Source organism: Anser brachyrhynchus (genome assembly GCF_964034855.1).
Source record: "Anser brachyrhynchus genome assembly, chromosome: 6".
NCBI lineage: Eukaryota > Metazoa > Chordata > Aves > Anseriformes > Anatidae > Anser > Anser brachyrhynchus.
Window position 1 is genome coordinate 10,016,239 of NC_137700.1, and position 25,891 is coordinate 10,042,129.

Sequence of the window (25,891 nt, forward strand, 5' to 3'; positions counted from 1 at the left end):
AGTAACATGCTTTTATCCCAAAGCATTTTTTTTTCCATAACTGGACAAGTCTTTACAAATGAGATTCTATATTCTTACCTTCTACCTTTATTTTTTGCCTAGTACTATATACACAATATTCAGACTATTAATTTTTTCTTGAACTACTGTTCAGAGTTGCTCAGAAAATGACCTATGGAAAGATATATCCCTAGGGACAGTGCAAAAGGTACCACATGGTAATTTATCTCACTATTATTAGATAGATTAAGTTGTATAACTCAGGTGTAAATATAAGTTGGTTACTCCTGTGACTTTTAGATTTTGCAGTCTTGTAAAAGATACAAAATTTATCAAGTTGTTTTTATCTTTGGCCTAAAATGTCTAAGCATATTTGAGTATACCTGCTTCAAGGACTCAAAATGCATTCCTGAACAATTTTGTGTCAAGGAAACAAACACTGAGCCAAGTGTGTCCTGACGTTCAGACCTCTCCTACAGCTCAAAACACCTCTGTCCAAATCCATGGCAGATGATGTTTTACTTCTCTGATAACTCTCTGAACCAACATTGCAAATGTGTTTAAACATATATTTGTAATATATGTGAGTGTGAACATAAGTTGCTCTTCTGTAAATGTATACCTCTTTATACAAACACATATGTTTTGACCAAGTTAGAAAGTAACCAGCAAAGAGTAAATAGTGGGCTCTGTGTAAAAGGTGACAGGAAGAAATGTTATTTTATTTTATAGTTGTCAGTGTTGCTCATTTATCTGATTTTGGCAATGAACCATTTTTTTTTTTTTTTCCCCACAGAAAATATGAGCGCTGGCATTCTGCTGATGCTAGAAAATCGTGTAGGACTCCATTTCACCAGAACAAACGACAATGAAACCACCAAAAAAACAACAGTGATGCCTTACTATCCAAAAGACGAAAAGGTAAAGCCCAGCTTCACTTGCTGTGGAACAAATTAAAGAGTCTACTGCCTCCTTCAGCACAAAACTTTGATAAGTAGTTCTCCGTTTTAATCAGATTTCTGTAAACTGTATTAGGCTGATTATGGGGTTTGAATTTGGGGGTTTTCTTTGCACAGCTAAGTTTATGATACAACCCCTCCACTGAAAAGGTATATAAAGTGAATCCAATCACTTCAAACAAAATTCTGGGAGTTTGACATTTAAGAAGTTATATTATACTTCATAGGATATCAACAGCATAGGTCCTGCATCACCAATTAGCTCCCTTTTTGACACTACAAAAGTTTCTGGAAAAAATAATAATAATAATAATACAGCAAGTAATAACAATTTCTAGCCAGGAAATTGAGGTGAATGATGATAAAGCCTTACATCACTAGATCACATTCATTTTCTTTATCTCACAAGGCTAATATGTATTCATTAATATTAGTAACTAAATTTCAAATACACCAGAATCTCATCCTACTCAGTATGTCCCCTCTTTAGCGACTAAATATTTCAATTTTCCAAAAGTGAAAAACTATGAATTCTGAAAATACACAGAGGAAAAAATTGTAGTGGAGTTTAGGATATTTCTTTTAGAAATTTAGAATTTATTCTAATTAAATTTAGAGAAACTTCATAACTCAATACAAAAAGGTGCAAGTTCATAACACAACAACCTTACTTAAGACCAAGTATAATGAATTTTTAAATAATTTGTTATTCTAGTCACAACATACCAGTAGAAATGTTCATTATTTTCCACTAGTTACAAAGCAAATATAATAAAAAGCTTTACTATTCCCTTTGTTCCATTTTTTTATTCCAAGTGCAATCACATGAAGTTTTCTAGTGCTAAATAAATGGCATTATAAATAAAGTAAATAAATTGGTATAAAGATAAACAAAAGGCAATAGAGGCTGACTGCCAGATAAACAATGAGTTCTATTGATCTGCACACAGAATCTGACAGAGCAGTGCTAGTCCCATCAAAAGCAACTTCAGTCTGAAAGTCATATAGGCATATGTGGTATCGGTAATCCGAGAGCTTTCAGTCCTAATACTTTAGTATGCATCAAAGTTGCATCAAAGAGTCAAAGAACATGTGGGAGTAGTAATGTGACTAGCAACAGCACAACTGAGATCTAACTAGAAAAAGTATTCCTTCAATGACCAAACAAATTCAAGGTATACCATACAATAACTCACATGTCCTCCAGAAATACCAAAGTTTACATAGAAATCATACTTTTTATATTTGGGGTTGTTTTTGTTTAATTCCTCAAAATATTAAGTATATTTTTATCTAGAAAGTATATTTAATAAAGCATAAGCTGTATTTAAATATATATATATAATAGTTAGCAGTCCTGGAGGAATAGAAAGGTAAATTAGAATGACCAAACTCTCTCTGTAGTGCTATCAGGCCAGATATTTAAGGTTAGTAACTAACTCAATTTAGGCTTTTTAAAAAGGTGGGCAGATTTTCATGTGAATCATCCCCCATTTCAAATAATCTTGACGCTAAAAAACGCTTGGCAATGTTTGTATCCAAGCACTTCTGAAAATCCAGTCTTTAGGAGTCTTTAGCATTCAGTTATAGGAGTTTTCTCTTTTAAACACTGGGGCCAAATCAATATAGTCCCCTGATGCAAGCACAAACTAGAGAAGAAGGATGTACATTAAATAAGTGCATTGCTATCCTTTTTCATAGTAAAAATAATAATAATAACAACAGAGAGATAAATCATTATTACTCTGTGATGCCAAAACAAAGTGTTTTCAGCATAGGAATAGTGCTTTTTCATGTTGACAACCTGAAAGTATCAGGATTTTATAATCTTAGTTTTGCTTACTTTGCATTTGTTCGTGTCCTCAAAACACTGCCTCTAGCAGGCTGATAAAAAACACACTTTCATCTTTTTTACAATTATAGAAAACATTTTAATGGACAAAAATGCTTGTCTTCCACTAAAGCAACTCAAGTTGCTTATCTGTGACGCAGAAATCAAAGGAGAATTTGAAATAATGCTTTAAAGGAGGCTCTGACAGACAAGAAGTCATGGGACTTTGCAGATTTCCAAGCTCTGACTAGAGATGACAGTTCATGATCGGTATTACTGTAAACCAGGATAAACGTTTCCATTCCCTTACATTTACCTCAATTTCTGTGAGATGATAATCTTCCAGTATATAGATCTCAGAATTCTCTAAGACTTACCTATATTTGAATAGCAGATGGCTTTCTCTAGCACAAGGCAGAAAACTCTCTCTACCACATTATTGAGTTCTCCACAAATAACAATTCTGTTTAAATATTTTAGGTTCTAGAGGCACAATATCACAATTCCATGGCTTTGAGGCTAAATTTATAATTGCATAGTCAGGTGGCCCTATTGGAAATACATAGACTGCTCTCAAGTTCAGATCCACTGCCCTCTTTGCAGCACATAAGGTAGGCTGTGTCTGGCGAAGACAAGACGCAACGCACAGACAGAGCTAAACAAGAGCAAGTGGAATTTGCCCAGCCACATTAGCTTCTATTTAGCTTCAAAATCCCACACCTCTTAAATTTTTCTGTTTATAGCATGCACATTTTCATCACACTATTCCTTTCATACCATGTGGGCTGACATAGTTGAAATGTAGGCCATACAACTTTTTGCATGAATACTGTACTTTAAAAACTGTTCTGGCACTTTGTTAAAGATCCAGGTAGTTCTCTGCTGGTCTTTGTGCAACGAGATGCATCTTGAGTCTGTGACTTATTACATTTGAACTTCCTGCTGGAAGACCACAATTCACTTTAGCTGTGTGAGAACTGAAGTTATTTCTTAAAAAGTAGGCACATTAAAAAAAAAAAAAAAAAAAAAAAAAAAGATTAGTTTTGTGCTTATTTTGAATTCATTCTGCATCTTATATGTTCAGCCAAAACTCACTTCAAACATCAATTTCCACTTCAAATAACAATGAATTTGAGAGAATCTGGATTATCTTTTTTCCTGTACCAAAACAAACTCCAGTTTGAACCATCAACTTACTCTCATCCAGCTTCATTATCCTTTTTCAGTGGTATGACAGCTTCAAGCTTTAATGATAAACAGCATAGCAGCACACATTAGTCAGCTTTTTAACGTCACTGCAATAAAGGTGCAGCAGGTGTAAACTTGAGAGCTCCTTTAGTTGCAACATAATACACCTATGTATATTTTTCTTCACCATAAGGAAGCAACTTTTCATTCATTACCAATCAACCAAAAGTGAACTTGTTAATCAAAACTTTTTCTGCTTTTTTTGGTTCAATTATATTGTATGCCTTCATTGTCAGTTTTGTATGATTACTTGGAAGTAGAATAATTTGGAGAGGCCTGTAAAGCTGAGAGATTCAACAATAATAAATGCAGAACAGACAAAATCTTGTACGTTTGGATGCTGAAGATGATAGAAATTTTCCATGTTCAGCAGTATCAAAATGGGACACTTGCTCAGTTCTTAAAGATTAACCCCCAAATACTGAAAAATACTATCAGTGGTGCACAAAAATAGGCAGCAACAAATACAGTATTTCAACATTTAAAAAACTTGAAAAATTATTAATATTTATGTTATTTTTCTCACTTAAGAATAGAGACAAGCAGACTTCATGGCATCATTCAGTTCAGAAAGCATACTTAAAGCATGGTTAAAGGTAAATCTTACAGCACAAAATACTGTTCTTTGACATTAATCAGTTGGATAAACTGTTTTCATCCCTTTTTTCCTCAAGAACACACATTTTTTCAGTTGTGAAATCTTGTGTATATTTTTCTGTAGCATTTTGAGTAGAAAAGAAAGTATTATTTTGAGCATTTCAAAAATGCTCAAAATTGATTCAGAAATGATTGTATTCAAACAGATAAAGGTTATTTAATAAGAAAATTAAATTATTTATTGCTTTGTGCAAAATTTAAAATAGTAGCAAATGAAACTTTAATTGCAACACATTGTTAGATGTCACAAAAATAACCTGGCCCATTATCTATTTCCATCAGCCTAATTATTCTTTTACAGCCTCTACTTTGTTTTGAAATGCAGCTGCTTTTTACGGCTAAAGTATTATCCATCTGGAAATGCATCTTCCTCTCAAGGGCTTTCTGATTTACTAACTAGCAACAACTAACTTCCTCAGTGAGTTTCCACTCTGCAAAGGTGCTCATTAAAATTCACATTTTTAAGTGTTTACTGCTTTGTTCCCAAAGCAAGCACTGGAAAGTGCTGTTGGGGGTGGCGGGATGAGGGTGTGTGTGTGTGTGTGTGTATAAATAAACCTTCCAAAGAATCTTGTGAATAAGTAACAAAATGGAAAGTACATTATCAGGTTTGGCTCATTGTTCTCAGCTCCAATATGGTGTCACAGCATAACAAGGCAATTAATGTATAATGCATGGAGAGGATCACTTTCCATGATGTGAATGAAACCACATCTACATTCTGCTTCAGTGTATGCCTTTTTATGAACTCCATATAGCTGGCAAAGAGAAACTCATTTTGTTTGTTTTTGTGATGTTTGGAATAACATTGAAGTTCCAGTTCCTCTGAGAGACTCAACTTGAATTTTGACTGAACGGCCAACAGCATTTCTATTCTTATGTCATGTCTCTGACAAGCAGTATTCAACTTAAGCACACACTGGCAAATATCTTCTAAGCCTTTATAAAACTTTAAAAAGTAAAAATATCCACAGAATTTTACCCCATACCAACATAATTTACTTTTAGCAACTGTCTTGTCATCTCAAATTACACTCCATGACCTGGAAAGAAGGGGCAGCCCATCATCTACCAGCACTTCCAGTAATATTTTTCCTGACAGATTCTGTTTACCTTTCTTTTATTGCCTTCTACTCTCCCACCTTTTTGGCACAAACATTTTCTTCTCTTCATAAAAGAAGTCCAGACTTTGAAGTCAGAAAGGTTTGTGTTCCACATACACATACACAGATTATTTTAAATGTGTGTGCCTGGCCTCTTGAGTTAACACTAGGGACAACATCTGACTGTCAGCCTGGAGGAATCTTATCTGGCCCCTTGCTTCCTTACTGACTGATAACTGGCCATAACCACTTGTGGCAAATGTGCTTTTCCTGCCTCTCACAAAAGAGCTTCCACACGGGAAAGAACTCTTATCCACAGTAATTATTTGTATACCTATCTGAGCCACGGATCAGCAATTGCATGCAGGTAGTTACTAGTCCTGAACTGAGAAGTGGTAGATTTCTAAAGCATATGCATGGCTACACCAAATCCGCCTTGCTGTGCTCCGTGGAGCTAGGAGGAACCCAGTTAGGAAAACAGGATCTGAACATATACACACACAGTAACATAGTAAGGAAGGAAATCCATACGTACTTTGGGGGGAAGAGTAGCCCTGAATCCTCACTTAAGGAGGTAGAGATGTACAATAAGAGGATAAGGAAAGTAGCTGAGTCCACTAGCAGTCTGAGAGAGAAAAGTGTCTATAAGGGAATGAGATGTTCCCTTCAAATAAAGCTGCAAGTAAGGATTATCAAATTATATTGAAATTTGGCAGTCCGAGCTGCCAGATTTCCTTCTTTTCATCGCTCATTAGCTGTCCCAAAACCTGACCTGCTCAGATGAACTGCTACCTTGTCTTCTCCTGTAATATTTCCCAGTAAAACTTCACTGCAGATTGTCAGCATAATTAGTGACAAAAGCAATAGCCCAAGGAAACAAACAAGCTAAAAGGAATGTAATGACTAATAAGTGGGGTTGAAAAGTGCAATCATCCTAGTTAATCTGAGGTAGGACGTCATATTAGAGTTTGAGGTTTGAACACAGTTACTTCGACACACCCCCAAAACATGTGGTTTGCCATCAGTATATCCTGATCTCAAAACAGTAAGAGAAATTCCCCTCCTCAAAAAGTCAACTGTTGACAGACTATTCAACAGAGGCCTTTAGCAATATCAGCACCATCTCTTCTACTTCATCCTGATACAAATGACTTAAGTACTACTCAGCCTCAGTCTCTGCAGGGCTGAACCTATAGGAACTCAGCATTCCATTGTCATTCAAAATACTGCAGGACAAGAATTATTTTATTGAACATAGTCAAGATACAAAGCAAACTCTTTAAATTAAGGTGGTGGAGGGAAGGAGGGAAGGAGGGAAGGAGAAATAGGTTGTGGACTTTGATGGACAAATTCTTGTTTTTGAAAGGTATTAAAGCCCAAGTTAACTAAAGAGTTAGGAGACAAAGCAGTATTCTTGAATTTTAACCAAACTGTTCATCATGTGCTCTACTCCTTCAAGGATAGATACATCATTTTGTGTAGGACTCTCAGTCTTCACAGAAGCCTTGGGGGAAGTTTATTGTCAATAAAGCCTGGTAAGTAGCACATGCTAATATTTGGGCACTTGCAAGAATAGTTCTGAAAAGTCCCTCACACAAAATAAGTAATTGATTAGCTTTAGCATGAACAAAACTTCAACTAGGTATCAATGAGGCATTCCCTTCCATTTAAGTAGATATCCTGCTCTGAAAAGTCTTGATCTCTATTGTCTCTTGACAGACAGCAACAATGTCCTTTGAATCTGAAAATGTAACAATGGCAAATTGGCATGGTGACAGGATGCGATATTCTATTTAGAGCAGGGAAAAACTAACTGTTTTAGGAGTAATGGGAAATAACATTTTCTATAATGAAAATTTTACCTGGACATCTGGTGTTTTTCGTTTGTTTGTTTTTGTTGTTTGTTTATTTTTAAATCTGGTTTAATTGACTATAAGGCAGTAAGGAAATATTTCAGTTTCTTTTACAGTGCACAGTGTATAAGAACATCACTAAATGCAAACTGTTTTTTTCTGTTTCGGTACAGAGTTCCAACTGCTTTAATAAGTCCAGGTAAGTGAGGTTGTCAACATAACCTCCTTGAAGCTTGTCAAAAACTCCCCAAGCTCCCTGATATTTCAACCTGCCAACTGGAGAACACAAAAACTCTGGCATCATCTGTGTGTCACATCATTTTCGACTGCTTTTCCGAATCAGGCAAGTGTTTCTTTGACTAGTCTGAAATTACTGGCAAAGACAACTACCATATTAGTATAACTCTTTTTTTTTATTGTTAATTAATAGTGAACAGAAGTTTATTTCATGTGGGCTCTGATATCAGCCTGTGCAAAATGAGATCCTAGTTAATAAAACTGAGGACATGTCCGTTTTCTGGATATGTAAGTAGCCTAAATCCTGTAACTATGCCTCTGTTGCCATGTGGCCATATCCAAGCCAATCTCACTCAGCTAGCTGCTCTACTTAAAATAGTTTAGATGGCAGCAGCCCCATTGCAGCATAGTGCACAGCACAAACAAAAATTTCCCAAGAAACTAAATAAATAGTCAGGCATCTAAAACATCTTAAATTCCATCTGCCCTCTATCACTGGAAGTACTCTATCTGATTTTCATAAAAATAAATTTGGCACCCCAGTACTACCAGATATATTCTGAAGAATAGTTCTGATACATCCTGCCATGAAAACAGCATCTATGCTGTTCAAATGGATGTGTAACAGTAATATAACATTCTTTCAGCGTTATCGAAACTGAATAATGGCAATGTCTCACAGCAAGTTTAAAGGGTAGATTAAAAGCAAGCAAGAGCACCACTCTCCTGCTGACAACTGCCACCTTTCATCTTTTTAAATACTACTTAGCAAACCAAATTTCTTACTGGAACAGAATTAATTTGAAGATACTATGTAATACTTGAATGGATAAGTGTTTATGTGTATTTTTTTCTATCCACACATGCATGCACTCCACAAAAATAAACTACTCAACCTACATGAATATTCTACATTGATGTTCACTGCAAAGTTGTACATTTTTGTCACCCCAAAACATTAGAAATGGGTCATTACCCAACACTAACATATAGATGTGACAGTAAGAAATAAGACTGGTTTAGAAAAACAAAGATGCTGCAGTCTATTTAAAACTTTGCATTAGCCAGCCCTGATACATTTTCATACCTCTAAGCACTGTAACAGGACTGTGTCTTCCAAAGCCCCAGTTCTAATCTCCCAATTGCCTCCAGCATTCCTGTCGTATTGAAGAAAGGATTTTTTTCATCTTTCTGTGGAAAAAAATGGCTGCCAGGACATAAATAAACTCACTATCATATTTTCAGGACTTGCTTGATTGACATTACTTTGACTGCAATTTAAATTTTTTTTGGTAATCCATTTTACTGCTTTTAAGGGGGAGTGGTGGAGATTCTGATTCAGTGATTCCTGAACTTTATTCCTTAATGAGTTCAGGAGCAGAAAGAGAACAATTTAGATTCCAGAAATGATAACACAGTTGATGACATACAGTTTTGAGTCAGTCAGTCATGGCTTCCCATTCATGTTGTTTCTTCCATTTCCCAACTCATCTGTTTCTCCCTCTGAGTTATTCATCTCACTGGAATGCCATGAAAATTCATCATGTAACATTTACATTGAGTTTAGGAAGCAAAAAAAAGTTTATTATTTTTTTAATACTATCTAATGCTCCATAGCACAAAGAAGGACATAATCAGAACAATAATCAGACCATGTTGTTCTTAACTAAGAGATTAGCTAGCTAATGGGATTAACAAAGAGGTTTACAACCTTTCACTAAGACAAAGCTGAATTTAGTTGATAATAGTTGATAATAAACAAGTTAGAATGTAAGAGTTGCTCAGCAGTAACAGTAAAATGTTTTCCTGAATGAATGTTTTCCTTAATGAATCAATACACATTCCTCATCTCATCTACTTTGAGCATAAATACTAAATTCTCCTTTACTAAAACTTTTGAGTAGCTAAATATGAAGACGGGAACTGAAATCTCTCTCTTGAAAAGTAGGTCTCTATGGACAATACAATGTTTATTCTGTGTTCACTTTAACTGGCATCTCTCTTTCCTTCCCGGCTCTTTCTTCCTGTGGCTTTTTTTCCACTCACCCTATGTTTTTTTCTTTCTCTGCCTCCAACCCACACTTCAACTTCTGCCAAGAGAATTTTAAACCATTAATCGCTGAGTCAGATTTCAATACTCACAACATTTAAGTGAATTCAAACAATTCATTCATCCATAATATAGTAAAACAAATGAGAAAAAAATATTTAAGAATAATGAAGTGTCTTAGCTTTCTAGAGTCTGATAATTTCACTTTGAACACATTGAAGGGTTAAGCAGGCATTAGTGAGTATTGGAATTCCCATCTATTCATGATTTTATGATAAGACGTTTACATGAAGAGAATCAGATTGCATAAAAGAATAATGACACAAGTGATTAGCCACTTACTGTATTGTGTATACTTGTAATAAACTGAAACTTTGTTTACTACAAACAATTTCACCATCTTAACATATCTACTGACAGTCATTAAGAAAAAATTTCCTTAAGAGGACAGTGCTACACTGGAGCAGTTTGCCCACAGAGCTTATGAAATCTCCGTTCTTGGAAGCTTTCAAGACTCAGTTAAATAAAACCACAGCTGACCTAATCTCATGTTAGCAACTATTCAGCTTCAAGCAGGACGCTGAACTAGATGACCTCCAGAAGTCATTTCCAATGAACAGTTCTTTGATTCTATTTCTGAGATTCATGAAAGCTGCACTAATTACAGATTATTTTTTTAAGGATTGTTTTGTCATTACCAAAACATAAAAAAAAAATACTTTTTACATGGCTAGAAAAGACAAAAGAAACCTAAAATAGATAGTCCTAAGTCTCAATTTAGATGTTTAATATAGAATACAGGTTGGAAGCTAACTAAGCAATGTATAATGGCTGTAAAACAAGTGAAAAGCAATACTAGATTTCAGACTGCTTGAAGTAAAATACAGACTGATTGACTACATACAACTATTTAATAATCCTAATAAATTGCAAAATAAAATTTAAAAAAATGGATCCCCAACAGCTACTTGATTTACTGAAAATAGTGTGAATTGATAATGTCTTTGAAATAAGATGTATGGTTTTGTTATTCAGATAACAAAGAAAAAAGAAAAAAATGACTTGGGTTACTTTTTGTTGAACACAAAAGGGGAAAGTAGAACAGTTACTTGGTTATTAAGTTGAACATAAGGAGGAGATCTGGCAAATGCTATAGACTTCATAATTTCTTCCATAGTAAAGGTGTACCAGGGAAAGAACCAATAAATAAGTGAAAAGTACCATCAAGTAAAAATTATGTTTTATATTAGCAATAAGAACACAATCTCAGCTCTCACTGCACAATCCTTTGTTTCAGCAAGTCTTTAGTCTTTCACTGAATTATTCATTATGGCACTCTTTAGTTTTGTACAGGTTATATGTAATGTTGCAAAAAAAAAAAAAACTTCATCAAATGGTTTCAGAATCTGTTACAGATTTTATTTATAAATAGTAGGAAAAACATAAGTTCCATGTTAGTTTCATTCAAGTTCGGTAGACACATTCAATAAATAATTTCCTAGCAGTTCACCACTGTAAAGATGACATTCATCCAAAAATGTTCCAAAGTTCTCTAAGATACATGTTAAAATCATATGTTGGGGAGTCTCTAACTGAAGTGTTATGAGTAATTCATAATGGTCAAATTAACCTAGAGAGTAAACTAAAGGTTATATTATTATGCAGCCACGGTCTGAGTCTCTTAAATCAGATCTATGACATTACCAAAAGTAATTGCAAAATAAAAAAGATATGGTATGATAAATATAACCAACTTATATAGTCACTTAGCTGCAGAATAGAATGTTCTTATTTTTACACAATATGGTTAGAAAAGGAATTCTAAAAATTTAAAAAGAATAGAATTATTTAAATTAAAAAGTTAATGAAAACAACATACAACATAAATTTGAATCTTCAGACCAAGAGAACCATCAGTAAGGTGCAAGTAGAATAGCTGGAAAAAAATATAGCAAGTTCAATTCACTGCCATACAGATGAACTACAAATTACAACAAAAATATAATGGTTGAAGTGTTTATTTTGCCATTGTCACTTTGTTTGTTTTGAAGTATTTTATTGCATCCCTTTCAAGTTAATGTTGGAAATGCGGATCATTCAATATTTCCAAAATGTATGATACTGCTTCTCATTGTAATGTTCCCTTAAAATCATGTTTTCCAGTAGTACGTACAACTACAAATGTAAAGCTCCTTAATTTTAAACAGTCTTTTCAGATAGAGGCCCTAAAGTGTTTGATGAAGTTCTTATAAACAGACCTTGACCTAAATATCCTGAGATTAGGCAAGTCCTTAAACAGCTACAGTTAAAAGCATTACCTGCAGAGGATTAGTCAAGTAGTCACATTTCATACCAAACTATGACCTTCATCTAATACAAATGTCACATTCACCTAGGAAAGGTAACTGTACAAGGAAAACAGCTCTCCTCTCAGTTTTCTTCAAACTATGTGGCTCAACATATTTGATTTCATTCAGTAAGTGCCATAGAGACCTGTAGGATGAAACTTTGCAATGCTCCATTCCATTGAGTGGAAAGCCAGACAAACACACTCAGGACTGTATTCCCCCTTAATGCATATGTAACTTCATCATTGATAATGAAACTTAATTACACTCACTGGTCCTATTCAGTGCTTGCTATTCAACATACTGATTGCTACAGGACTTGTGCTTCAGGATGCAGCACCGCTAAAGACCACGCATAGCAAAGCAATTGCCTCATCTCCATATTATTAGATTTCTGTTCAGTTTCCAAACGTTGTGTTTTATTTGGAGGTTTGAGGATGGCCTGTATAAAACTGACCTAAAGAAAACAGAAAATTATTTTAAATGCAAAATTAATATATAACTAATAAGTTTGCATTCTGTTCCTCCCCCCCCCCCCCCCCCCCAGCAAATTGGGGAAAATACCACATGTATTTTTCCCATGGATTAATTGCATCATTTTAGAGCATCAATCTTCTGCTGGAAATGCACACAGAAGAGAAGTAGCATAATCATCTTGTTTCAAACCAAGTTAATTTGTCATGGAAAGGTACAGAAAAGAAAGAAATACTTGGACATGTACTGAGTTAAATTGGGCACTAGTATAAATCAATTATAATGCAAAACACTGATAAGATATGGAGGAAACGGAAAACATAGTTTATGATAAATTATTAAGCTTTAAGCCAGGCTACAGTTTCTCAAATTGTATTACATAAAGAAAAGCTACTACCACACCGATATCACTTTGGAAATAATTTTTTTATGCAAGCCTGCTGAGGACATGACAATTTATATATAGACTAAGTTAAACCTTTTATTATTTATCAATATTAGACAGACATTCTCCTTTATATTATAGAGGTTATAGCATTGAAAATACTTGTAAATTTGTCAACTATAATCAGGTATGGAGCATTCCAGGCTTCCCTAGCATCATCATTTGTTGCAGAACTGTGATCCAAAATCTAAGCTTTGATTTGCTTAATTATCATTGTCATTTACTCTGGAAAGCTGAATTAATACAGTGTTATTTGCTTCATACTGCAGACAATATGAAATAATAGCTTAGAGAAATAAAAGCTGACAAAACTCAGAGCTTGTAAACTCTTATTTTATAAATATAGGATTTTATATATATATATATATATATATATATATATATAAAAAAGAAGTCAACATTTCACATTTTGCTGAAGACAAATGCATCAACATTTCTTCAATGGTCTATTTCTTTCCACTCCCAGTTCTAACTTCCCAACAATTACACTCTAGTTCATACTTCCAACACTAGTCCTTGGAGGATACAGAGTAAGGAGACAGAGCAACAGTGGTAGGAGCTAAAAGAATAGTCTATCTAAAACAATAAACTTAGTTGCTTAGGAAATACTGTGGTCATTTAAGCACAGAGATGCAGAATGCAGAGACCTAGAACATGACTGACTGTAAATTCCCTTCCCTTCTCTGTCCACTCTACATAGAAATCAAGGCCATCACAGCAAGAACTAAGGAATGGCAGAGTGGTGAGCAGAGCTGAGACAATTTGTAACTGCTCTCGTGGGTATATTGTTTATTATATTTATACAGCATGGAGAAGGGCACTATCACAATAAAGTAAGCTAGAATAAACAGACACAGAAATTAAGCAAATTCACCTTGTTAAATATCAGAGTTACTATCTGTATATTAAAAGATCATAGAAAATATTTCAGATGATATTTTCATACATATAAAAAGAAGAATGTATAAGCATCCAACAGACTTTTCTAACTCAAGTTCTGTCTAACTTCACACACCTTTATATGATTAAGAAAAAATTTCTCAGCTTGTAAAAGCTTCTACAACAGTCCCACGGTCCTGGTTAATCACCTACCTAAATGGGAGTCTATGTGCCAAATTCAGAGCTGGCATTAGCAGAAGCACCACCATTAACACCAGTTACACTCTGCCTACTTCCACTGTAGTGCTTTGGGCCTTTAGAGTCCAAACCTTTAGGGATCTCTTACTACAAAAAAGAAATGCTCTTACTACATTTTGATAAATTACCAGCATATCCTAACATTTACATAGCAAGCAGTTCTACAACTAATCATTTGTCTTCTTGGGACTCCAGGGATACTACAATATAAAGGTGTTCAAAGCAAAAATGTGCTCAGTATATTGCACATACACATAACACGGTCAGCATGTTTGTTTCCTTGTATGTCAGGTGGACTTCCTGCCAATACTGCTATAAACTGTCTGAATTTCAAATATTACTAGGAAAAATCTTGTGTTTTTTTTGTTTGTTTGTGGTTGTTTTTTTTTTGTATAATAAATGTGTTTGTTAATATTTTATGGATTCTAGTAATTAAGATTTTGCTTAGTTCTGTAACAGGTAAAAATTAAAAAAAAATCATCTATAGACTTGACATTTTAAAAAAAGGCAAACAAACAAAAAACCATTTTGTGTGAGAGTTGTCTCAACCAATCATTATAAATGGCAGATGACTCTCAGCCCTCCTTCAGGAATGGGAGTGGAAAAAAACATGGCACCATGTTGTATTAGCAGCCGAATATTACACACAACTCCTTCATCTCTCCATTTTTGTGCAGGCTCAGACAATCATAGTTAGTCTTCAGTGAAACAGAAAACTCATATAATTAATTTCAGAATGATGGTTGCTTTGAAACATATTCATTAAGTAAAAAGCACCAATTATTTTAATAGGCTTGAGGGAAAAGAAAACTAAAGTAATGCCTACTTTTATAATCTGATTCCATCAAATTAAGAAAATTAATTTGGGGGCTTTGCTTATTTGCCTTTTTTTTTTTTTTTTCCCTAAGCAAGGGGAGGCACCATTGTCTTCTAGTAGAGCGAAAAATCAGTCTTAATTTCATTGTGGCCTGCAGTATCTCTACTCATGGGTTAGACTCTAGGTCTAACAAGACAAGATTGGCCTATTAAGTTAAGGGCAGCAAAATTTTAGTTAAATGTTTACTGCGTTCCCTATGGTTCTTTTCATATTGAACACACATACCCTCCTGTGGTCTTATTGTACCAGCTTTGCATGAACTCCACTGCAGCTGAGCCTGTACCTTGCTTTGTACCTCATGGATCCAAACTCTGATCCTGACCAGCAGACTTGCCTTTTCCCGGCTTTACCTCAGACCTGTTTCATAGCTTGACTGGCTACCTGAACTCTTGGTTGACCTGATTACAGCTGTTGAACCTACTCTGCTATTCTTGTTAGGGCACTGCTCAGTGAGTGCACCCTGCCACCCTTGGCAGCCAGCTCCCAGCTGTGCTCCACACAGCAGCTGCCTTTTTGCCCCCTGACAGTAGCGACTGAGGTGAAACAGATGAAATCAAAGTTAGAAGTAAAAGGTGGAAAACAGGTAAAATAACTGAGATAAGCTTCATAATCCACAGCCCAACTCCAAATCTAAAAGCAAAAAACTCTGGAGAGTCATACCTGCAGTTTCCAACTGCTTTGATCAGGTAAATTACGGGTATGAAGGTATTTGTTCCTTCCTATCTATACAGTATATCATTGAAGACTTTTCTTGGTTTGATTAACAGGTACAGTTCTAACCTTTAAAATAGTTATGATGGTTAGGCCTAAAGATTATTCTTTTTTTAACCAATGTTTTTTTTAAATAAACTTTGTCTATTCCCATTCCCAAGGACAGGCTGACATTGCAAGAGAACCACAGAGCAGGAAAAAGACCAGTACAACCACAAGAAACAGCCTACAGACTATGCCTAAGATGCTGAGAAACTTGACTGATTTCAGCTGGACTTCTAGGAGCTTAGTAACTCGGGAAGCCAAGTGAAACTCATGCATACATAAAACATTATTTAGAAACCTTTCTATCAGTTACATCTTACTGGATGTTGTACAGGCAAGCAATCTGTCGTTGACATGGAAGGCAGGGAAGATTTTGGTTTTCCTTCTGAACCTATCTTGTTCTCTTTAATGTGAGTGAATACAGAAATAACATAGCTCCTTCACTGCAATAAACTGAGAATTCAGCGAGTAAAACTGACCATAGTAAGTACTTAGGAGAAACAAAAAATACTTTTAAAGAAGTCTTAAAAAAACATACCTGAATTTTGAACAGTACAAAGCCATTAATCATCCTCTTCAGAACCTTCTGTGCCCCTTCAGGCAAAGATATTCTTTATTTGTTTTCTACCTCCTTTTACCTTTGAATTGTTGCATATATAATTCTCAAAATGCCATGAGCTAGCCTATGAGTTTATTACACAATCATGTGACATGGTCAGCATTACAAAATGTACTCATTTAAAAAATGTACTTTTGTGGTGGTTTTACTCAGGTAGGCAGCCAAGCTCCACCACAACCGCTCTCTCACTCCCCCTCCTCAAAGAGGAACGGGGAGAAAATACGATGAAAAGGGCTCAAGGGTTGAGATAAGGACGAGGAGCTCGCGCAGTTATTGTCGTGACGGGCAAAACAGACTCAGCATAGGGAGATAGTAAGATTTACTGCCTATTACTAACAAGCTAGAGAAGCGAGAAACAAAGGAAAGAAACCAAAAGCACCTTCCCCCCTCATCCACCCTCTTCCACCTCCTCCCCCCGAGTGGCATGGGGGAACGGGGGTTATGGTCAGTCTATAGCGCTTCTTCTCCGCCGCTCCTTCTCGGTCACTCTCGTCCCCTGTGCTGTGGGGTCCCTCCCACGGGATGCAGGCCTTGCAGAACTGATCCGGCGTGGGCTGCCCGCAGGCAGCAGCTCTTCAAGAACTGCTCCAGATATGGGTCCGTACCACGGGGTCCATCCCTCAGGAGCAAACTGCTCCAACCTGGATCCCCCACGGGCAGCAGCTCCTGCCAGGTCACCTGCTCCTGCGTGGGCTCCTCTCCACGGGCTACAGGTCCGGCCTGGAATCTGCTCCGGCAGGGGTCTTCCACAGGCCGCAGCCTCCGTCGGTGCAGGCCCACCTGCTCCACCGTGGTCTCCTCCATGGGCTGCAGCATGGAACCCTGCTCCACCGTGGTACTCCATGGGCTGCAGGGGGACAGCCTGCTTCACCATGGTCCTCGCCACAGGCCGCCGGGGACTTCTGCTCCTGCGCCTGGAGCACTTCTCCCCCTCCTTCTTCACTGACCTTGGCACCTGCAAGGCTGTTCCTCACTCCTCTCACTCTCCCAGCTGCTGTGTGGCACAGTGTTTTTTTTTTTTCCCTGTCTTAAATATGCTCTCACAGAGGCAGAAATCAACATCACTTATTGGCTCAGCTGTGGTCAGCAGCGGGGCCCTTAGCTAACATGGGGCAGCTTCTAGATTCTTCTCACAGAAGCCACCCCTATGGCACCCTGCTACCAAAACCTTGCCACATAAACCCACTACAACTTTATGGAAAAAACAAAAATAAATTAAAAAAAATAATAATATTAGTCTTCCTGAATGTACAAAACTTGTCAGGCAGGCATCATGTACAATATGACTTTCTTTTAAAATTGAATTCAGTGTTCTTTGTAGTTATTTTCTGGAGGAAATTATTTTAAAATCATGTTTTAGTCTTGGCCCTGAGATTCTGCCCAAATCTTTAATTTTTTTTTTTTTTTTTGTGACTTTAAAAAAGACACATGATAAAGTTGTCATATTTGCAACACTTCTGTGGATGGCCTTTCCACAAATAAGTATTTAAGTAAAGCCTTCAGTAAAACATTCTGAGATGAAAACAACAATCCATCTTTCGTATACCCTAAAAGATCAGGTCTTGAAAGGTGAATACATTTCTCTACTCTAAAAGATGATTTAAGACTGACATGTAAGGCAATGTAGAGAGATTATTAGAGGCCAATAAAGATAGATGAACTGACACATTCAATTTTTGGAGGCAATGAGAGAACAGAAATGCAGAGCTATTTTAACATTAGTTAATAAGAAAATGTGATCGTCTCTAGTTGTGTTACAAGCAGTCAGCAAAAACCTTAGGACATCATTTTTATAATCTACTCCACATTAGAATATTAAAAGTTGTTATATATTTTGTAATATTATTTTATTTCAGCACAAAAATGTTAAATTCATTAGCATTGTATTGTGTAATTTACCTTCTTTCTCTGTACCTGTTGATGATTAACAGATACATAGAGGTCAAGCACATGGCTTATTAAAAGAATTATAGCCAAACAAAATGCAATCTGTTAGCAAAAGTGTGGTGCTCCCAATGCTGCAAATATGTTAAAAGAGTTATACAAAAAGCCATTCCAAGGGAAGCATAGGTAACAGATAACTAGTTTTGTGGATAGAAAATTAATTGCTGTGGAGTGTGGATGAAAACAGATTTTTTCAGTAGATAATTCTGTTTACTTGAAAGCTATTCAGTTACTTCACAGACATCAATAGGATTTTCTAAAATCTCAATATCTAGACTGAAAGGAAAAAAAAGATTCTTTTTGATGGTATCCTATTAACTCTTCTAATCTTTGTAACTGCAATTAGAGATAATAAGCTCTGCAGATAAAGGACTGATTTTTATGGTATGCTTATGCAGTGTCTTCTGCAAAAGGTTCAAAGCATAAACCACTACTGTATATACAGGGCGGGGGGGGGGGGGGGGGGGGGGTGGAGTGTATTTTCTCCCTATAACATTCCTGCTATTAGCTTACACAGGACTTTGATTTGTGTCAAGGTATCTTTCACTTCACTACATATTTGTGATGAAATGCTACCTTAACACCACCACCCCATTGTAAAGGCTTCCTTTCCCTGGTGAATCTAGGCTCATTACAGTCCATTCAGCACATCTGCTGTAACATTCATAAGGTGATTTGTCAACACTGACACGACTACATAGAAGAAACAACTGCAAGGTATCAGACACCAGCCTGATTAATGAGGAGAATGAAGTGCAATGAGAATTTCTAGTGGCTAATGTAGCAGCAAGAAAGAACAGAAAATAACAAAGAATCTTCCTGTTCAGGCTACTTTGTAATAGAACTGTGTGAAACACAACAATACTTAAATATCTGAACCTATCTAAAACAGTAACAGTGAAATAGTTCTAAATCGTGTCAAAGCCACATGAAAAAAAAAAAAAGTTATACACATACTTCGAAATATACTAGAACAGTAGTATATTGCCATCTATTGCCTCTGCCCACCCGAAGTTTACACAGATTATTTATTTTGTACTTGGCAAAATTTGGCTTTTCAATTTCAACAGAATGAAGCTGGGACCAGAAAAAAACATGAAGCAGTGAATACAGTTAAACAAGAGAAACTAATGGGAGATTTTCTACTGTGAGGAAACAGGATACATATTCAAGTTGATGGCCCTGCTCAATGTTTTGAACCAGGAAAAAGAAAAATGTTATTATATATCCAACCAATTTTGACAAAGCAATTAAGATCTTAAATTTAGTAACATCTTGCATTTTCTTAATAACCGGTGTCTGAAGAGAGTGTGGCAATCCTATTAGTGCTCCCTCTGAGTAAACAGCACAGACAGCTGAGCCTTTATCCACTTTTATCCATAGGGCAACAGACAGTGACTAACTAGGTCATTAGCACACACCTAAGTTCAAACAACCAAAGCATTTGTCATCTATGGTCTTCCTGATAGGTCACACAACTGAATGAAACAGATTTCAGAAGGATTTTAAGACGTGGGGTAAAGAGGGATGAGACAGGATAGCACTAAGTGTATGGAAGGAGGTAACTGCTGGGAAAGTTTCATTGACATAAGGTAAGTATAGTTTTAGGTCAAAAGAGAACCAGGGAGGGTCTGAGGATGTGGCAGTTAGGAGAGTAGTAAGGATGCACCATAGGAACCATGTTTCACTAGATCCATTAATAGCACAATGTATAATAACGAAATATTACTTTGAATTAATAACAGCACACAGACTGTATGTAGAAAAGCTGATCAGTTGCACATTGAGGTCCCACAGCTTACAGTTAATTAGACAGAGGAAAGGAACTGGGAGTTCTGTTCAGAGCAACGTCAATGCCAGATGAAAATTTGTGGGGAAAACTAGAGAGGAAGGCGACTTCATCTTTGGCATTCTTAAACTGTAAATCTATAGAAATATATGAGAGTTATTTCATACTACATTTCGTTTGGAATCAAGGGAACAAACAAAAAATTAGATGCAGTCATTACATCAATAACCATCAGTGACCACTGATGTAGTGGTCGCAATACCATTTGATTGGTATCAAATCATCAAATTAATCAAAATCAAATTAATATGTCAATTTATCACATTAATTTACAGCAAAAACAACTCATCTTGAAAGGCAATGCTAACCAGGAAGTCATGCCTGAACTTGTAAACTAGAACAGTAATCTCCATACCAAGTGTGCCTTTGGTCAGCATTTTATTTTATTCTTTAGTGCCAATGTTATTGAACAGCACAGATGTGGACATTTTGGTTTAGCATCCTACTTAAATAAATTGAAATAGCTGCAGAAATGTGTCTTGATACTGTGCCTAACATTGCATTTCACAGAGATTCCTCAAGGCAAACAAGAACAGGTTGCCCTAATATGACTCAGGCATCTTTTGAATCACACCTGCTATTATAAATTAACTTGGAGAGCATCTTTGTACGTTATTTTTGGTTTTGGGTATAATAGCTATTGCTGCTTTCAAATTCCTGCCCTATAACCCAAAAGCTAAATTAAAATGTTACACAGTTGCATTTTCGTACATTTGGAGATTCTCTGAGCATATGTGGATATATTTTCACTTATAGGAAAATTCTATTGAAGAAAAACTGAGATATTCAAGAATTTTAGGAGAAAAGTAAAAGCATAATGGAGGAATTTAAATATTTCCTTCCCAAGGCAATCTTTATAAGTGAAATAGAAGTAGAAAATACTGCTGCTTTTACTTATTTTTTGATTGTTTTTGGTTTGTTTATTAAACAGAAACTTTTGATATTGTATCTATATTAAAATTTGTGAGGAAAACAAGTTTTATTTTAGAGTATGCCCAACTGGCTGAGGTAAATTAAAATCTATTTTGGTTGCTGTACATTGTGCTTTAAAAATTCCTTTGTATTTTTTTAAGGTAACTTTTATCCAGTCTAACCAAGATCAGTTTGGGACCCTTTTCACTGCTAATTATTATTTATTTAACAATTATTTTTATGTTTAGTGTTTTTACATTTCGATTGAAATTACTGTTAGGGAAGAGAGCAAGAAAGACAGATTACTATGTTACTAGTAGTTTGGTGGTATTCCCTTATGGAGCTACAGACAGCAGTGAACCAACAGTATATGTGCTGTACTTGATTCAGAAAAATATGTTGGGTCCAGGCTTCCTGCATTTCATTCTGACTACTAAATTACTGTTATTACTTACATGTATTGTCACATTAAAAAAATAATAACCTGAGCTTAACTAGGGCCACAGATGGAAGGAATTTTCACTAAATGCTGTTTAAATCTTAGTTAACTCATAGAAACTTGCTGGCAAATGTTGTATTCACATACGAATACTAAAAGTTCAAACTCTATTTAAAATGTGAAACAAGAATGAATATTGAAAAAAATAAATAAATAAATCCACCTTAATTAGTAATACTCTTAGCACTTGCAAGAGTATTCCTGACCTGTAATTCTATTTCAAATGCCTACTTCTTACAATAACTGAACATCCATGTATTATATATAAGCTCCAGGAAGCAGGCACATATGCCTAGATTTTTTTTTTAAATGCATCACTGTTCATTGTAGTTACTTCTGTCATTTAGTAAGTCTCCATTACAGACAACCTTCGTATATGCAATATTGTTATAGAATCACACAGAACTAATTTTAACCATTAAAGTTTGTATCATCTTCATCTAAAATACATATTATAAAGGTCCCTTAATGATAAACATACAACTTTAAACACATTAAATTATTTTGATTTGTCTCTCTTTTTAGTGGTTTTAGTAGTCTAGAAGCTATTGCCAATCATTTTCACAATCATATCATACCATATATGTGGGTATATTTGTGAGAGGAAAAAGCAAGGTAAAATCCTGACTGGCATACAATCCTTCTCTTTTCATATTTCTTTGCTATACAACCAGGACTCGCACCATTGACAATGACATAGTTGCCAGAAACATAATTTTTTTATTTTTTATTTTTTGAGTGCTCATTTGTCTTATCATACTTTGTTTTGAAAGACTAAGTTATATGAAATTCCTACTTCCTCCCAAAATTTCTTCATCAATGCAGTCTCTGTACCACCCATTATTGTATTCTTATCTGCCCTGGGATTTCCAAGACACAGTCGGACAATATATTTAAAACACAGCAAAAGCTTAAAAAGCTAATAAATACAGCATAATGTATCATAGAATCACAGAATGGCTCGGGTTGGAAAGGACCTTAAAGCTCATCTAGTTCCAACCTCCCTGCCATGGGCAGGGATGCCGCCCACTAGACCAGGCTGACGATGACCTCATCCAACCTGGATAAAGTACAATCCTCCCTCCCCAAAAGTTTCTCCCTGCACCATGCAATACCTGAATTGGCTCACACACTGTTTACATTTCAAAATGAAAGACTTGACCTAGAGCCCAATGAGCTAAATAGAAATCTTTCCACTGATGTCATTTAGTTTTGGATCAGGCCCTAAACTGACAAAGGTTCTTAAAATGGTTTCTTTTTCCTTCTTTTCTCTCTCCCCCTTAGTCCTGCTCTACTGTGATGCCACATAAATATAACACGTGTGATACCACATATTTATGTGATGCCACATAAATATACACGCGTGAACAGAAATATTCACGCGTATACATATTTATTTTTAAGTAAATTCCAGTTAGTGCCACATCTTGGCTTAGTCAACTAGCACCAGTGAGATCATTTTTGGCTCCTTATCTGAGACAAACTATAGCTGTTCGGGTCCCCAAACTGGAAGTTCTACAGAAAGTGCTTGATTGATCCTGTCTGGAAAATGACATTAGCAGAATCTGAATAGAAACTGAGGGAGAGCTGAAAATGCTAATCATATACTTGGAGAAGAAAGAATCTCAGTATTTCAACAAGATGGCTATAAACAAATACAGGTGAAACGAAGCACTGCCTAATTCACAGTTTCATGTTTAAATACTTAAAAGTTCTTAGTAGGTTTTTGTTGTTGCTATTGTTTTTTCTTCTAATACTTATGAGTAAACTGGCTTTGCCAAAGGTGGTAACACCACTATTACAAGCTCAAGGATTTTTAAGACTCAAGGCAATCTGAAATCTTTTTGTCTAGCACAGCCTAAAAATCACTCACACAATAAAAAGCCCAATAAACACCTCATTGCCTCTAGCAACCACCTGGTCTGTCCATATGTGGTCACTGAAAAAAACAGTATACAAAAGTGCATGTGAGAGAAAGAGAGAGAGAGAGAGAGAGCGAGAACAAAAAATAAGAAAGAAGGAAGCCTAGTCCTCAAGAAGAAATGCTCAAGGGTTTGGAATATGCAGTTAATACAAAAGTGAATTGATCCAGGAAAACGGTATTTAAAGACACTAGCTGTTCCAAATGACCAGTTAAGAAAGCTAAGGGACATACAAAACAAGATTATACGGAGAACTTTATGAAACTGATACTGTAAATGAAGCCCCTTTGAACTTTTCACTTAATTCTTAAGACTGATATATGAAAGTTTTCTGGTAGAACAAGCTGCCCACCTGCATCTACTTCCCAATAAAGTTTTAGTAGTCAACCTTTTCCCTAGCTTCCTCAGGCCTCACAAATCATGAAAATTTGCCGGAACTGGTTGGGAGCAGTTCCAGAGCAGAATACACTGCCTTATTATATTTGTATTCTGATTTGAGGCTTTCAGTCTTCTTGGCTGTCAATCTCATATTCTTTTCTAGGATTACATTCACTTAACAAGGAAGAAAAAGGATGCAAAATAAAGTGATGTCTACACGTATTTTCCTGACATCAGATATGTACATAATTACATACATCACTGAAGATCCTTGTCAATACAGCACTGTGAGTCAAGGTACATATCTGTGAATATTTCCTCTTTGTCACAAATTGAAATAAAATGTCCCTAATATCCATGTGCAGAACAAAACAAGGAGACCAGACTTATTCATGAATTTTGAATGTCAAGTGTCTCTTTGCACATCTTGCACAGAACATCAGACCTATATAATGAAATGCATGATGTCAGCTGCTATGTCTGGATGTGGCAAAAGGATGCAAAACATCCTGATGCCGTATTTAAATTGACAGAGCTTACTATATTGGGATTTTTTGCTGTCTCAGTGGGAGCCCGGGGACATTGCTGTCAAACCAAGAAGCAAAGATTGCCCTGTGAAAGGAGCCCTGTCAACTTCTTTTGCATCTTCCATAGTAAATGTTTCTCCATGTTCACACTTGGAGTCTCCATGTGCTTATTTCAGTTTCAGATGCACGTCTTTAATTTGTCAGTCATTTGAAACACCCTCCACCCTCATGCCTTTCCATCAAATCCAAGAGAAGCTAAATAGCAATGCAATCACCCCTATGTTATGCTTTCTGGTTAAAATTAGTGCTATCGCTATCGGACTGAGTAATTCCTACTTACTGAAAAACAGACAAGCAAAAATGAGTAGTCTCTTCCTCCTCAACATCAGTGAAACCACTGACCAATCCTCCCTACACTTAGTGGCACATTTATACTTAGTATGTTCTTCTGCTTATCAGAAGCTTACTGATTTCATGAAAATCAGATTAAAATGCATTGTACAAAGAAAGCTATATATTCAGTACAGCAAACAAAGCCATTTTGACCCAGAAAAAAATAATGCTGCTTGTGGCACATCTCTAGACTTTGCAAAATCCACTTGCCAATTTAATTTGGCTCAGGTACACCAGACAGGAAGAGAAGCTGACATGGAAATTAATATTTCCATGAGTCTGGCATTCAGACATATGATTTTACATCCATTCATTACGTCTTCTTACCTGAGCCCAGCAGAAATAGAAAGTTAGGATGCCCTTCAGATTCATATGAATCAAATACAAAAAGTCATCCAAATATAACGGAATAACTTGAATCATATCCTTTGAGCATCACATTATTCATACATAAAAAAGAATGCCACACAATTTTTTAGTAATCTACCCTAACAGTTCATTTGAGATTCTTGGATAAATGAATATTTTGCAGTCATACAAGGGATGATTCATTAGGATCCTAGTTTTTATTAGTTTTTACAGACTAAGAAACTAAAGAAATCAAAGGAAGATTGTTTGTTTTCTGAATGTGAATTTCAAGCTTGGTTCTGTTAGGAAGGATAATGACTATTCTGCATAAATATCCCTGGAATCTAGTCTCTAGTATCCTGATCTTTATTTTCTGCTTTTTATTATTCTTAGATATTAGTTGCACTGCAATATAAACATGGAAATGGATGTAAATTTGCTCTTGTAGATGTATCACAATCCAAATACCATAAATGGATTTAGAAATTATTCCAACATTCAAATGACATTTTTGCATTAAGAAAA

At 35.8% G+C, this 25,891-nt stretch overlaps 1 protein-coding gene and 1 long non-coding RNA gene across 19 annotated transcripts in view; one reads left to right on the forward strand and one right to left on the reverse strand.

Annotated features, from left to right (window-relative positions):
* KCNMA1 (potassium calcium-activated channel subfamily M alpha 1) overlaps positions 1-25,891 on the reverse strand; it is a 470,622-nt gene that overhangs the window by 266,616 nt on the left and 178,115 nt on the right. The gene's annotated exons all lie outside the window — the stretch shown is intronic.
* The window catches only part of LOC308197591, a 71,387-nt gene continuing 47,255 nt past the window's right edge, over positions 1,760-25,891 (forward strand). Inside the window, exon 1 of the long non-coding RNA XR_013953134.1 lies at positions 1,760-24,395. This is a non-coding gene — a long non-coding RNA (uncharacterized lncRNA). The remainder of the gene's footprint in view (positions 24,396-25,891) is intronic.